This window comes from Kogia breviceps, chromosome 3 (genome assembly GCF_026419965.1).
Source record: "Kogia breviceps isolate mKogBre1 chromosome 3, mKogBre1 haplotype 1, whole genome shotgun sequence".
In the NCBI taxonomy this organism is placed as follows: Eukaryota; Metazoa; Chordata; class Mammalia; order Artiodactyla; family Physeteridae; genus Kogia; species Kogia breviceps.
The window spans coordinates 4916967-4931817 of NC_081312.1; the positions used below are offsets into that span (position 1 = coordinate 4916967).

The 14851-nt window shown below is 47.8% G+C and overlaps 1 long non-coding RNA gene across 2 annotated transcripts; it reads left to right on the plus strand.

Moving 5' to 3' along the window:
• Positions 1–7435: 7435 nt before the first annotated feature.
• On the plus strand, positions 7436–14361 carry LOC136793761 (uncharacterized). Of its 2 annotated transcripts, none has more exons than XR_010839408.1 (4): positions 7436–7565; positions 10114–10308; positions 12186–12310; positions 14024–14361. It is a non-coding gene; the product is annotated as an uncharacterized lncRNA (long non-coding RNA). The 2 variants fall into 2 exon arrangements; XR_010839407.1 differs by lacking the exon at positions 7436–7565 and adding an exon at positions 9455–9474.
• Positions 14362–14851: the final 490 nt, after the last annotated feature.

Consider the following 14851-nt stretch of genomic DNA (forward strand, 5'->3'; position numbering starts at 1 on the left):
GTCTTCACCTCTTTCTCACTTGAATAGTAGACGCTCCTCCTAATGCCCACCAGGCTTTGCATTTGTTTCCTCGTTGAAAATTCCACAATTTTCCCGCGCTGTTCTCCTTTATACCTGCAGCAAAGCCTGTATTTTTCCTGGCACGAATTAGCGGCAATTAACCCTTCCTGAATAGTTAACTATGTTGCAGCGAAGTGGTTTTGCCCTTATTCATTGTTTTGGTCGACCTGACTTTGAAGCAATAGAAATAAAAACTGGTTTTTAAGAAAGAAAATCATGTGAAAGTGAGAAGATGGGAAGGTGTGTCTTTGTTGTACCCGTTTGGCCAATTTAACGGCTGAGTGAATTTCTCAAACGTGTATATTCACAACGTTTAGCCTTATTTTTTGCAACAGTGTTCTTGGAGGTGAACACCGTGATTATTCTGAACTGTAACATATACATTAATCTTAGATCCAACTTGTTAAAGCAAGCAGGTGTCTTTCTTGAGACCCTTTAGGGAAAGAGGTTTGTGTATTCTGATTAAAAAGTGATTTTGTCAATCTCATTTAGTCCCTACTTACTTTTCAACGGCATTGGACTTGATATTTGAGGATGTTGGTATAGGGAGTGAAAAGTTAGATCATTGTCTCTTTGAATTTGAGTTTTAAATCCTGAGTAATTCCCATTGGAGTGCAGCACCCACACAGTTTGACAAAGTCAAGTCTGTTGAAATAAGTCATTTCTTGCTTATAAATTCTGCATAAATATTTCACAAATGAAAACGAGTTGTGGGAGAATTTTTATGTGGCTTAATTAATTTCACTTTCCCCACTCTCTAGTAATTGATGGGAGGATGTCTTTGCAAGTAGTTGATACTTCCCCATAGATACAAGAGAAATGGGGGAAGTACCCAGTTAGGCAGCCTAGCTTCTGAGTCATAGGTCTACAGACTTCACAGTCAAGTGGAGAAAGCTGAAAAGGGTTTATCTGTCAGGAAGGGTGGTAGGTGGGAGAAAGCACTGAGACGTTCCAGCTTTTCACCTGCTGCATGAAGAGCTTTTAAAAATTGCCCCAGAGCAGGTGACCTGTTAGATAGGTCTTGAGTTTTCCATGGTGGGAGAGATTCTTGTTTTCTGTTCTTTAGCTATGGAGTACCTTATGAATAGGCATGCAAAGACACGATGCTGTATTTGCTCTAGCTTGCTTGCATTTGCTGCTAAAGGTGAAAATCCATTTAAAAGGACAGGTTAAAGTGCAGTTCCAGAGCCATGGGCCTCTAAAGGTAGGGATAATTTCACTGCTTTTATCGTGTTCTGTTTGGGCAGAGTAAACTGGGCCAATGAACCTTCCCTCTGAACTTCTAAAGTCCTTTTGTCTTGGCAGCAAGAAAACTGACTACCCCACTTAATTAAACTGGGTATTTTACAGCCATGTTTGCGTGCTTTTATCCTTCCAACTGTGAGGGCAAAGACCACGGCTGGGTCCGTCTACAGCCTAATGCCTTGTACATAAGAATGAGTGTTTGTTGGTTGGTTCATCAAAAAATGAAGGCACCATGACAGAGAGGACCTCTGTGTGAAAGTGCTTGGCCATTTTAGGTGTCTCAAAAGCTCCAACAAGACTTCCAGTCCACTGTGGAAATGAATGTCAACAACTATAGAAGAAAGTAGAAGGTTGGAAGAATCCCAAGCAAGAGTTGTGTAAAGTTTCTAGAATCTTTGAGAGGTCAGAGGTCACTAATGGCTGAGGAGGTGTGACACATATCCTGCAAGGAGTGTGTCCCTTGACAGGACAGCACAGGACAAAGGTGTGGACTATTACCCACAGCTCTTTGGATGGCTTCTCTCCTCCCTCATTCCTAATGGTTCTGTTCTGGAAACCTCCATTAAATTTCCAGCTCAGCTTTAAGACCATGTGGTTTAGGAAGGGACATGTGTGGAGAGGAGGGGAGAGGGTGGGAGGGGTGGAAGAATAAAGGATGTGAATTGAGAGACACCTAGTATCTCTTTCTCTCTTTTTTCCAGAGTATCTTCTCATTTATTAATTATAGGGAGGCTAGCGATGAAATCTGATTCTACCTTATTTTTATTTCTAACAGATCGGAAACGACTCAGGCAGTGAACTCATGCTAAGTAATTTCCCTTACCTCAAAGTAGTTTGGCTGTCTCATGAAATTGCTTTTTGGTTACTTCTAATGTCTAGTTCTTTTGGAGTTACTTTTAGCAGGTAGTCGGTGCTGTGCATCGGTTACTGTATGGAGAATATTAGCCCAGTCTCTATTTTGCAGTTAAGGAAACCAGCTGAGAGAGGATCTCTTGAAGGTTACATTGCAGCGTAGTGATGGGGCTGCAGCTAGAGCTTTGCCTTTTGTTAGGCTAAAAACCTTTTTACATTTGCTGGTCGGACCCTGTTCCAGATCCATGCTGAGTTTCCCATAAAACATGTAGAAAAATCAGCATGAAAATTTGTGTTTCTGCATCTAAATTAGTTACCCCTAGTTTGGATCAATACAAGTTAATTGAAAAACCATAGGTGTGTACACATTTTCCTAATCATCTAAACTACAGTGTGTTCTTGATCGTGGAATTTTTGAAACCTGGGCTATTCAGGGGATACTCCTCCCTTCCCCCCAAATCAATGCATACATTAGATTTGGAGCTTAAATTGTGGTGAAATACCTTATACCTTACTTTATACAAGTGTATAAAGCTAACACCACTTCTGCAATGTTTTATGTCCTTCGCTTTTATAGGGTCTTAGTCAAACTCTTCCTGAGGCTAAGTGGTTTAGTACAGTAGGTGAATCTGGTTATTGCCCATCAACCTAAGGAAAGTTGAGCTCTCTAGTGATAACTTCACCTTGTTTTTCTCTGCTTTGCTCGTCGTGTGCCCCTCCAAAGAAGAAGCTAAATCAACTTCTTTGTACTGCAGTTGCTCCTGCCACCTGCCCATCCAAATGAATGTCACCCGTGTGATTGAACAGAATGAATGGAAAGTTCTGTCTCAATCCGCGGTGCCTTGTTTCACAGCATACCTACTGCAGTGCAGAAATCCAGGAAGCTGAGCCACTCCTGCATCGGTGTGTGCGGCAGGTCAGTGCTGGAACAGGACGAGCACTGTGAGAGTGGGTAGACACGCGGCCTCTGTTAGGGATCCTCTCCGTTTGCGAAAGAGGAGGGACGGGCGGATTGGGTGAGCCCAGCTGTTCATCCCTGTTTGTCAAGCCCCTACTCTGCCAGGCTGGAGAATACGGCCGTGAACGAGACAATGCGCCCAGATGGGAGGCAGGCCATGGCCAGAGAGCTCAGAGATACCGGTCTCCCTTCCACTTGGCAGTCCTGACAAGAAGTGGAGAGTCTGGGGACAAGTGGACCCAGCCCAGGCTAGTCAGATAAAGCCCTTCCTGAGGAGGGGACATTTCACCTGGGACTGGAGAGGTAAATAAGCCACCAAGCGCCAAGGCCAGTGCTTGGCTGCAAACCAGCTTTTTTTTTTTTTTTTTTTTTTCTGAAATGTTGATTTCTATGTGAAAAGGAAGTAGATAAAATAAATTAAGTGATAAATTTGTAAATATTTGTGATAAGCCCATAGCACTCAGTGTAAAAGGGCTATTTTTGCCTCAGAAACTCATCAAATTAGCAAATTAATCCACCAGAACTGCTATTGAGATGCCTGATGTTTTCTCAGTACTTGGTTACCGACATCATGTCCTTTTTTTTTCTTCTTCTTCTTTTTCGTTTTTTATGAGCCATTCCTTGTTCAAATTCCCGCCTGAACTTGGGGATTAATCATGGAAATGGTCTTGGAGTTGCAGGCCTTGGCAGGTAGACCAGCTGCAAAGGTACTTAGGGAGGCAAAACTGAAGAGTGGCAGGAGCGGACCAGTGTCACGCCAACAGGGCCTGGCTGTGCCCTTGGTCATCCAGGCGACATCCACAAGGTCCTGTAGCCTCTTAGCTCTTCATTTCCTGGGCTTTAAAACGGGCCTGACGGTGGTGCCAGTCTTCAGGCTTATAGGAATCAGCTGGGTGGTAAGTAAACCGCGTGAAGGGTTGATGCTCCGCAGGACTGATTATATTTCCTTCTTACCACCTCGTTCCAGGTGAGCTAGCCTCTGCCACTGACCTCTCAGTTTCTGTGCGGCTTTTAGGGCTCATCCTTATAGGTAGGACCCAGTGCTTACTTGGTTTCTTAGAGCAGATAAGAATTCATTTGCCAGCCAGACTTTTCTTAAAGAGATTTGTCATATCAGTGATAAGTTTTGAATCTCCCCCAGCTAGGTGGATTACTGTCTACTAAAAGTAGGGTAAACAACTGCTCTTGTGTTTTCTGTGTCAATCAGAACTCAACTTCTCAACACTGGAGCTCTTTTTGGAAGTGGGTAGACATTGGGATCCAGCTGCTTGTGTCTTACTGGTCACTTTTCCCCTTGTGACACAGAGGCGCTTTGGCCGGAAAGGGTAGACCCAGGAAGACTTGGCAAGGGTGTCGTCGTCACGGTGGGGTCAACAGCTGCCACTCAGGGAAACAACAGCCCAGAGGTAGCAGACAGAAGAGGATGAGCATTGGTCTCCTCTCTCCACGTCCCAGTACAGGGTTGCCGGCAAACTTCCTTAGCGCTCGTGTACAGTTTTAATTGGGGGATTTAAAGGGTGGGTGCAAAGGAAGAACTATCATATTCTAAACCATGCCATCCTCTTATTCCCCGAGGGATGGATTGGGAGTGTCCTTGCACTGTTTTGCGTAAACAGCGGTGCCATTACAGCAAGAACGCGATCGCGATCGTGGATTGCCTGGATCTTTTCCTAGTGACTGTCTGACCAAATCATACCAAAGGCAGTGCTGACTGACATGGAGGCTAAAGCCATCACCCCACAATGCCCCTCTCTACCGTCTCCTCACTGTCTCCCGTGCTCATCGAAGACGTGGCGCTTAAACTTACGTAATGTCTTTCTCTCAGACCTAAGCCATACCGGCTCCTGAGTCGTCTCGAGTCACTGCAGCCTCTTTATATTGGCTTCCGAAACTCCAGCTACCTTCATTCCCACCTCTTGGGCTGCCATATCCTGGTCCTTGTCGTTCCTAGGAGCAGTGCCATATTTGGAATCTTTTTTTGTTTGTTTGTTTTTGGCTGCGCTGTGCAACGTGCAGGATCTTAGTTCCCTAACCAGGGATCGAACCCATGCCCCCTGCATTGAGAGCACAGAGTCTTAACCACTGGACCACCAGGGAAGTCCCACATTTGGAACATGAAACTCCCAATCTCCTATCCACTCCAACTCTCACGCCGTCTTTCCTGTTATCCCTTTCTTTCGGCCTCAGACCTTCAATTTTCTAATCCCTCTTTCCTTCCCAGACCACAACCCCACAATTGATTACCAGCATCCTCAGCTTCCCACACTGCTTATGGCTGATAAACCGCCACCCTTGGGTCGACTCACTTTTGTATACTTCTGAGATCCTGGGATCTACTGGAAGAAACGCCACTTGTGTGTGTAGATTTCTGCAGTGACTTATGGTCCCCGGCACCACCTAAGTGATGTCACTTGACATTTCTTTTTACTTGTCCCAACTCAGCCCCCCTCCACCATTTTGCTCAGCAGATTCTTTAAATTACTTGCCTCAAAGTTCATAAGAAATCTGCTTGTGTCCTTCTCCCCATCCCCACTGCAGTAGCCCAGTTCCAATGCCTCCTACTTCAAGAAAGTCTGAGGGGCCAGAATTCGTTCCCTCAGACACCAGCTGTCCCTTTGTGGCCACTCCTGGTCGAGCCTGTGTCCTGTCTCTACCTATGTTCCCTCCCCTTCCTCTGGGCTCTGTGCCATCACTGTCGTCTCTCGTCTGTCCCTGGCTCTTTCCTTGTCCCTGGCTCTTCTGCCGTTTGTCCCTGGCTCTTTTTCTTTGGATTAAGTCTCTCCTGGTCTTTATTTATTATTATTATTTTTTAAAATATATTTATTTTTGGCTGCGTTGGGTCTTCGTTGCTGCACGTGGGCTTTCTGTAGTTGCAGCGAGCGGGGGCTACTCTCTGTTGTGGTGCGCGGGCTTCTCATTGCGGTGGCTTCTCTTGTTGCAGAGCACAGACTAGGTGCGCGGGCTTCAGTAGTTGTGGCACGTGGGCTCAATAGTTGTGGCTCACGGGCTTAGTTTGCTCCGCAGCATGTGGGATCCTCCCGGACCAGGGCTCATCCCCTGCCTTGGCAGGTGGATTCTTAAACCGCTGCACCACCAGGGAAGTCCCTCTCAGGGTCTTCAGAAACAAGGCTCTCTCTTGACCCTGTGTCTCCTTGTAGCCATTGCCCATCTCCTTCCATTCCCAGCTAAGCCTCCTGAGACCAGGTCTGTGTTGGGAGTCTCTGCTCCATCTGTTGAGCTGCAGGAACCGTGTCCTCACCTGCTGTGGTGCCCAGCCCAGGTGAGGCTTTTCTGACCTCGTTTTCTCATCCTCTCTTGCACTTGATGTGGCCGGCTGCTCGGTCCCCGGATTCCTCCCTTAGCTCTGCTGTCCATCTGCTGTCCATCTTCTCGCTTCTGCCTTCTCCTCCTCTTGCCCCTCTTCTGCGTGCTGTCCTGTGTCACCTGACCCATCCCCGTGGCCTTAACAGCCGCCTGCGTGCGGAGCAGTCTTAGCTTCTGTCTCCAGTCTGGATTCTCCACAGAGCTCTAGACCCACATCCACTGTCCCTACTCAGTGTCCCACGGGGTCTCCCTAACAACCTCCTTGCCCTCTTCCTCTCGAGCACCTACCCTCTCACCAGTCACACCCAGTTGCCCGGGGCTGAAATCTGGAAATCATCTTTGACTCCTCTGGCTCCATAATCCCCTGTGTGTAGCCACCAAGTCCTCCGAAATATTTTCCAAACCACCTTTTCTCCATTCCTGCTATTACTGTCTTGGTGCAGGCCTTGGCTCTCTCTCACCGAAACCTTTGGCAACCAGCTGCTCTACCTGCCTCCAGCCCTCTCTGTTCCCAAGGCTCTCCTGAGTTTTTCTAACATGCAGATGGGACCACATTACTCCAGTTCAAACTCAGGACGGAGCTGCTTCTCAGCCAGGCATTTGTAAACCTGCCGGCCTCGGTCTTCTGTCCTTCCCACTACCCCGGATACATGCACTACAAGAGTTCACACCTTTGTTTTCAGACTGTTCGTTTTCCTCTGCGTAGGAGATCCTTTCTCACCTCCTTCAACCTTATTCCTCTTCCAAAACAGCTCAGATGACCTCTCTAGGAAGCCTTCATTGGAAGGGAATTTCCATAGCATTCAGCCCAAATTGCTGTCATTGTCCTCACATTATAATGAAAATGGCTGTTAATGTTGCGCAGCCACAAAACTGCACGTGCTTTGCGGGCAGGGAGTTTCCCGTCCGCCCAGTGCGGGACACGTGGTCCGCCCTGTCAGAGGAGAGGTGCCCGGTGATGCTCCTCCCTGTGCCTTCCGCCCCTGCTGCACGTGGAGGAATCAAGTCCCGAGTCCTTGGCTGGGCTTTCAGGAAGCATGGCATAGCAGGAAAAAAATAGGAGTTTCCATCAGACAGACCCGATTTTGAATATTTGCTCCACTGTTTATCAGCTAAGTGATCTCAGGTGAGTTTGTTGACCCCTCTGGGCCAGTTTCTTTCTTTGTTTTTGGTTTTTCAAATAAACAAGTCTTCCTTGTTTATTTGAAATTCAGATTTAACTGGCTGTCATGTGTTTTGTCTGGCAACCTCACCTTGGAATAATGCCCCAGTTTTCAGTCCTCTTCTTTTTCCTCCCTCTACTCACATTTCTTTGTCCTTTTTTTTTTTTTTGGCTGGGCCACGTGGCCGGTGGGATCTCAGTTCCCTGACCAGGGACTGAACCTGGGCCCCCGTAGTGAAAGCCCGGAATCCTAACCACTAGGCCACCAGGAAACCCCCTATGGGCCAGTTTCTTGATCTGTAAAATCAGAATATTACTATTCAAGATGGTTGTAACGTTTGATCGAAATAATACGTACAATGCTCCTGGCATGTAATAGGTACGAAATAAATTCCCTCACCTCTTCCTGGTTTTCACTCTCCCTCCTGCTCCTTCCTGGCACCACCCCACCCCCGCAGTTCTCCCTCACAGAAGCGTCATTGTTGGTGAATCTGCCCCTTCTTTTTCCGCCTTTGTTCATACTCCGTTCTTTAAGGAATGCCTTCCTCACGTCTACCAGCCTCCCTGCTCAGTTCTGAGCCTGCCTCAAGGCATCCTAGACCCTCCAGTTGCAAATAACGCCCTCCCTGGTCTTCCGTTTCCCCGCAGCATGTAAAATTCCCAACTTGATAAGCAGTTAGCTGTCTTTTACTTTAATTACTTGTAGGTATTTCCTGAGTTGGAAGCTTCCGGAAGGTAGGGATGTTTCTTCTGCTTTCTCGTAGCTGTTCATGCCTCTGAGTTACTCAGGGCCTGGAACACCCTAAGTGTTAAATAAATGGTGGTGTACTTTGATGGGGGTTGGTGGGGACAGGAAAATGCTGCTTCATGGGCTAAGCAGCGTGGCAGAGTCTTAAAGGAATCAGACTCTGGGAACCCTGAATTTAGCTTACTCGTCCTTAAGATTTTTTGAGTAGTATGAATTTCCACGTGTGCGAGCAAATAGACAACTGTCTGGAAATTAGACATAATTCTAGGAAATTCAAACAGTGAAAACTGGTTTATAATGTGAAACAAGTGAAGAATATTGCTTGTCCCAAACTACATGAAAGTGTATATTTCTAATTATTTCTCAAAAGCGTCTTCAAAAATGAAACACTTTAAGGAGACTGTGCTTTGGAAAAACGGTCTTATTTTGACCCGCACAAAGCCCACACGGTCTTCCTCCAGCCCTCTCAAAGCAAATACTTTACTACAAGCAAACCCCCAGTGCAACTGCCACAACAAAGAGGGAGTCCACGTAGAAAGACCATTTCCTGTCGAAGTAAATGCCTTATTGATTCATGTATTACTCCAGTGGTAAGCAGGTAACAATGCCGCTTGTGTTACAGGCGGGTAGAGGTGTTTTATAGATCTGCTGACACACATCTCTCCAGCCATGAAGTGGTAGTTTCCTTTGGATGCTTACTCATCCCTTTTTTCTTTCCCCAAACCATTGAATTCTAGATGTAAAACCTACTCGATGAAAGACTAGTCGGTCCGCTTCTGGCTTCCACCTGTAGCGGCCTGGCCATGTTCAGCTGTGACTTCATGGTGTCAAGGTTCACTAGAACTCACCCCTTTCAGTGTTCAGAGCTGCAAACCAGCCACTGCTTGCTTTCACATGTATGGAGCTTTTAAATTGCCTTTCCCCATCCTCTCTTCAAACCGTTGCTTTTTTTAGGATCCAGATTTAGTGACTTACCTGTTACATACCAAATGTTAATATGTGAATCTTCGTCTTATTGGCTGTGTCTGTCATAGGAGCCTATGGAGATGGGAGGCGACTTGACTGTGGTCCATCACGTTATTCCACCAGCTCGATGTTAGCTGCTGACTCTCACATAGCCTTTATGTAAGCGAGGGTTGTACATCAGAAATCCCTTCTAGAAACGGCCTCGAGGAGTGGTTGAACATGTAACCGTATGTCACGCGGATGTACGTGTGTGCGTTTGTTTAGCAGAATACATCAGGTCCCTGTGGCATCCACTCTGGTGTCTGACCAGCGACCACTCTTCTCCCAGCACCCAGTGCTCCCTCCTTACAGAGCCCCAGTTTTCTCTTCGGGTAGCAGGTAGAAATCTCCTTCGGGAAGAGTGTGGAACTCTCTTAGCTCGGGGGATAAATCATGATTGGCTAAACAGCAAAGGCAGTCCTTTTTAAAAAATTTTTTAATTTTTATTTATTTATTTTTGGGCCATGCCACATGGCTTGTGGGATCTGCGTTCCCCGACCAGGTATCGAACCCAGGTCCCCAGCAGTGGAAGCACAGTGTCCTAACTGCCGGACCGCCAGGAAGTCCCTTTCCCCCACCCCCGCAAGGCAGTCTTACTTCCTTCAGCCAGCGATGGATGTGAAAAGGAGTTGGGAAGAATGTGACCCAGTTCTGGCCAGTGAAATATTAAGGAAAACATATTACTATAGAGGCTTCCGTTCTCTAATAAAAAGATAAAGCCCCAAGAGAAGACAGCCCCTCTTCTTCCTTCCTGCCCAGAAACCGGCGTGATGACCAGGACTGCGGTGTTATCTTGTGACCGTGTGGAAAAGGCGAGGGAGTTGCAGAGTCGGGGCTCAGGCCCTGTGGAGCCGTGAACCTGCTGCTCCCACTGGGCTTCTCGTGTAAACCCTTGTCCTGGGGTGCGAGGAGCTTGCAGGGGCCCATTCTTGACCTACTGCCACAGCGGAGACTGTAAGTTGTTCCCTTGGGGAACGAGAGACCAGGGAATGGGATGGAGGGGAAGGGACGTTGAAGGGGGTGTTACCGTTCTGCTTGTCTAAAGTGTTGTCTCGGTAATTTTATGGTCTATCCATATGGAATCCACGGGATCGGTTTTATATGTAATGATTTTTAATTATGTAAACGTTTCTAATATGAAAAAATGCTACGATACAATAATAAGCGAAAATGTAACACATTTATGTATATATTATAATCCCAACTCTGTTGAGGGAAAGGTATAGGAGAAGTGGAAAGTAAACATGGCAAAACAGTGTCGCTTGCTTCCGGGAACTAGGATTTGAGCAGTTGGGGTTTTTGAGGTGGTTTTTTGGTTTGTTTGTTTGTTTATATTTGTGTGCAGTTATCACACGTATTTTTACTTTTAGCTTTTTTTATTGTGGTAAAAGACATAGAACTTGCCATCATAATCCTGTTTAAGCATGCAGTTCGTTGGTGTTAAGTACGTTTGTATTGTTGGATATCCATCACCACCGTCCGTCCCCGGGGCTCGTTTCATCTCGTCAAACTGAAGCTCTGTTCCTGTTGAACAGTAACTCCCCACTTGCTGCTTCCTGCAGCCTCCGGCACCCACCATTCCCTTGCGGTCTCTGTAAATTTGACTGTTCTAGGTCCCTCACTCGTGTAAGTACATCATGCAGTGTTTGTCCTTTTATGTCTGGCTTATTTCACTTAACAGAATATCCTCAATATTCATCCATGTCATAAGGTATGTCAGAATTTCCGTTCTTGTGAAGGCCAAATAATGGTCCTTCTTACGTATATGTATCACATTTTGCTAATCCACTCATCCCTCAGTGGACACTTGGGTTGTTTCCACGCTTTAGGTGTTGTGAATAATGCTGCTGTGAACATGGGTGTACAAATAAACAAGTATTTTATATATTTTTTTTAAGTAGCAAATGAAGAAAAGCTTGTAGAAGCCAAAGTATCTATATTAAATTTGTGCTTTTTTCCCATCATTTCCCATTTTGTATCAGATCTTTTGGATACTTTATTTTTATTTTTTTTCTTTTGGATACATTAGACAGCTGTACCAACTCCCTATCAGAAGGAAGAATCTTGGCTGGGAGCTTTCTCCCCATTTCAAAACCTAAGAGTAGTGAAGTGGTTCGCCATTTTCAAGCGTTCTACCTATGTGCCCCCTTCCCTCGTAATTAAAGAGCAGGTTATGTGACTTACTGCCTGAGAATGCTCCCTTCGTACCTGTCGGCCCCCCACCTCTGAGAGCATCCCTGGAGAGCCGCTTCCTGTGCCCCCAGCACTCAGAAGGTGTGGTGGCGTCATCAGTTTCCCCAGCAAACTACACAGAAAGCGAGAGAACGGCGAGTTCAAGTCACTAGGTTAGGTGCTCCCGCGTGGCAGCCACCCCGCCAGGCGCCCAGGGGTCCACGAAGAGCAGGCCCACCGGGGACCAGACGGCCTTCAGGGAGGCTGTCGCTCCAGGCGGAAGAGGCAGTGTTAGAATCCACTAACTTGGTGGGCGTCGTGGAATTGGAGCCCAGAGGGGAGTTCCCCGGTGGCCTAGTGGTTAGGATTTGATGTTTTCACTGCCGTGGCCTGGGTTCAGCCGTCCAGCCACGTGAGACACTTAGGCGAGGCATTCAGGTGGTAGGTTGAGCTGAAAGGGCCTTTCCCGGCTCGTCCTGGTTGACGGCCATCATCGCCTGTGAACTCTGATCATCCAGGCAGACCCAAGTCAGCTCTTTGACCCTAACCTCCTCTTACAAGCCTCCTGTCAGCCCTACTCCTTCCTCCTTTGCAAGATGTCACTCTGCAGTCACACCGGGTGTGCCTTGTCCCTCCCCGCCTTTCCTTCCTTCGGGAAGGTCTTCCTCCCCAGGCTCCACCTCTGCCTGCTGGATCCTTCAACTTCCGCCTCCAAGGCCACCTCCTCAGCATTCCAGCCGGACAGGACGGAAGCCCTCCCTGTTTGAGCAACCTCTGTTCTCTGGTCAGTGCGCCGTTTATATTCCGTGTGGCAGCAGGCTTGGGGTTGCGCTTGTGTGTATATGTTGGCGGCTCCTCTCTCCCCTCCGTCCCCATCCTCTCCTCGCCCCCAGATGTAGATATAGAGATAATCTTTATGTTATATGAGCATGAAGAAAGGAACGGCAATGTACCCACTCTTTAGTTAGTAATGGTCACCTTAGGCGAGGCAAGGGAGGATGTAAAGAATTGAAAACGAGCTTATCTACTGAACTCTGAGCAAGTGCGGGAAATAAGCTGGAAGGAGGCAGGCAGCGCACATCTGGGTCACTAGGAAGCAGGTTGAGGATCGCATCAAGGCTCTTTCCCCCTGGTTATGGGTTACGTCAGCGACTCAGGGCCGAGGAGCTGGAGCCTGCTTCCAGAAGCATGGCATATTTTTATATTCCTGGTGAACTAGATAGAGTTCTTATTTATGGGAGAACAGGCACAGTCGCCCTCTCATCACCCGGGCCTCTCGCTGTCTCTGTGGGGCTGTGGCCCTGTCGCCCACCGCTTCCCCGTCTGCACCCAGCTCTCCCTCTTGAGTCTCTCTCTTTTCTGCACCTTGTCTCCCTGGCTTCTTCCCGGGCTTTCCTCTCCTCCTCTGTTGTTTTCCCTTTTCCCGTCCCCATACGTCATCCTTCTCTCCCTGGCTTCACTGGCTCCTTCCTTTTCAGTATAAAGTTAATGTATACGCTTCACACTTGTTCTATTTATTGGCTGTGGCTTTGTGTGTTATTAATAGAGCAGTAGATAAGTTACGGTTTGGAGCTTCTTTTCCCCTAGAAAAATTCCAGCCCAAGTTACTTTTTCAGTCAATGGGCTTTAATTGATTTTTCTCCCCCCGATCAATGATCTTCTACAGAAAAGCTCCCCACTGCCCTGTGAAATACAGGCCTGGGAAGGAGGCCCAGAGACTCAGCTCTGTGGAAGCTGAACTCTGGCCCTCTCTGGTGCCCCAGCTCCATGCTTCCCCCGCCGCCCACCCACTGCACCGACCAAAACCTGGGAACAGGCCTTCTCCCTCCCCATCCAGTCCCTGGACCAGCAGTGTTGGGTCTGTGGGGAGTTTTTCTCCCTCTGCCTCCTGGGAAGGAAGGATGGGCTGGGCACCTTCCTCCCTGCTCTGCTTCCCAGACTCCCTGGTCGCTGGGGTTCTGGGTGAAAATTGGGTTTCTTCGATCAAATGCTCAATTTTGGAAGGCTGAAATAAAGTGTCAGCTCTGCTATGTACAGGCATATGCAGTGTGTAAATGACAGGCTGAATTTAAAGCAGGAGGTGGCAGTGCAGTTAGTTCGTTCGTTCATTCGTTTGTTCATTGGTTCTACCCCCGCCCTGACGCTGAGGGCTGTTTTGTGTTGGGAATTGGAAAGACAGGCTCTGGAGGGAAATCACTTCCAGTCCAGTTCCCATATTAAGCACCCCTCCGTGCAAGGCTTCCCAGTACTTGGTTTTCTGGTGAGAAAGATCACAGAGACACCAGCGCATCCACGGCTGTACCTCCAGCTGTCACCCTGCTTTCTGATGCCTGGGTCAACTCCCTGCTGCACACCTTTGAATTCGGCAATCCCGGTGGTGGCCTTCCTGGTCTGGGCCCTTGTTCGTGGTTCAGCCTTTCCTGGGTCTCTGGCCCATTGTTTTTGTAAATTAATTCCCTGTGTTAACCCCTGTCGGTTTAAAATATAACCAATGCAGGGGTTCCCTGGTGGTGCAGTGGTTAAGAATCCGCCTGCTGATGCGGAGGACATGAGTTCGAGCCCTGGTCCAGGAAGATCCCACATGCCGCGGAGCAACTAAGCCTGTGCACCACAACTACTGAGCCTGCGCTCTAGAGCCTGCGAGCCACAACTACTGAAGCCCGTGCGCCTAAAGCCCGTGCTCTGCAACAAGAGAAACCCCCGCACTGCAGTGAAGAGTAGCCCCCGCTCACCGCAACTAGAGAAAGCCCGCATGCAGCAACAAAGACCTAACGCAGCCAAAAATAAATAAATTTATTTTTTAAATAAATAAATAAAATAAGAAATATAACCATGGCAGAGAGGGAGCCTGCTAAGGACTAAATGTTTCCTGGAGCAAAATTCATGTGTTGAAATCCAGTCTCCAATGTGATGGTATTAATTAAGAGGTGGGACTTTTGGGAGGTAATTAGGTCATGAGGGTGGAGCCCTTGTGAATGGGATTAGTGCCCTAATGGACTCCAGAGAGCTCCTCTGCTCCTTCCGCCCTGTGAGGACACAGTGAGAAAACGGGCATCTGCAGCCAGGAAGAGACCTCTCACCAGGACCCGACCATGCTGGCACCCTGACCTCAGGCTTCCAGCCTCCAGAACTGTGGGAAATAAATATCTGTTGTTTATAAGCCACCCAGCCTATGGTACTGTGTTACAGCGGCCTGGCCAAGACAGAGCCGTCTCTCACCATCCACACTGGGCAGCAACCCCTCCCCATTATTCCTTCCCCCTTCCCCTGCAGCATCGTGGTGTGTAGTTCTATACTGCCTTGGGTTGAAACCTGTTGAAACTTG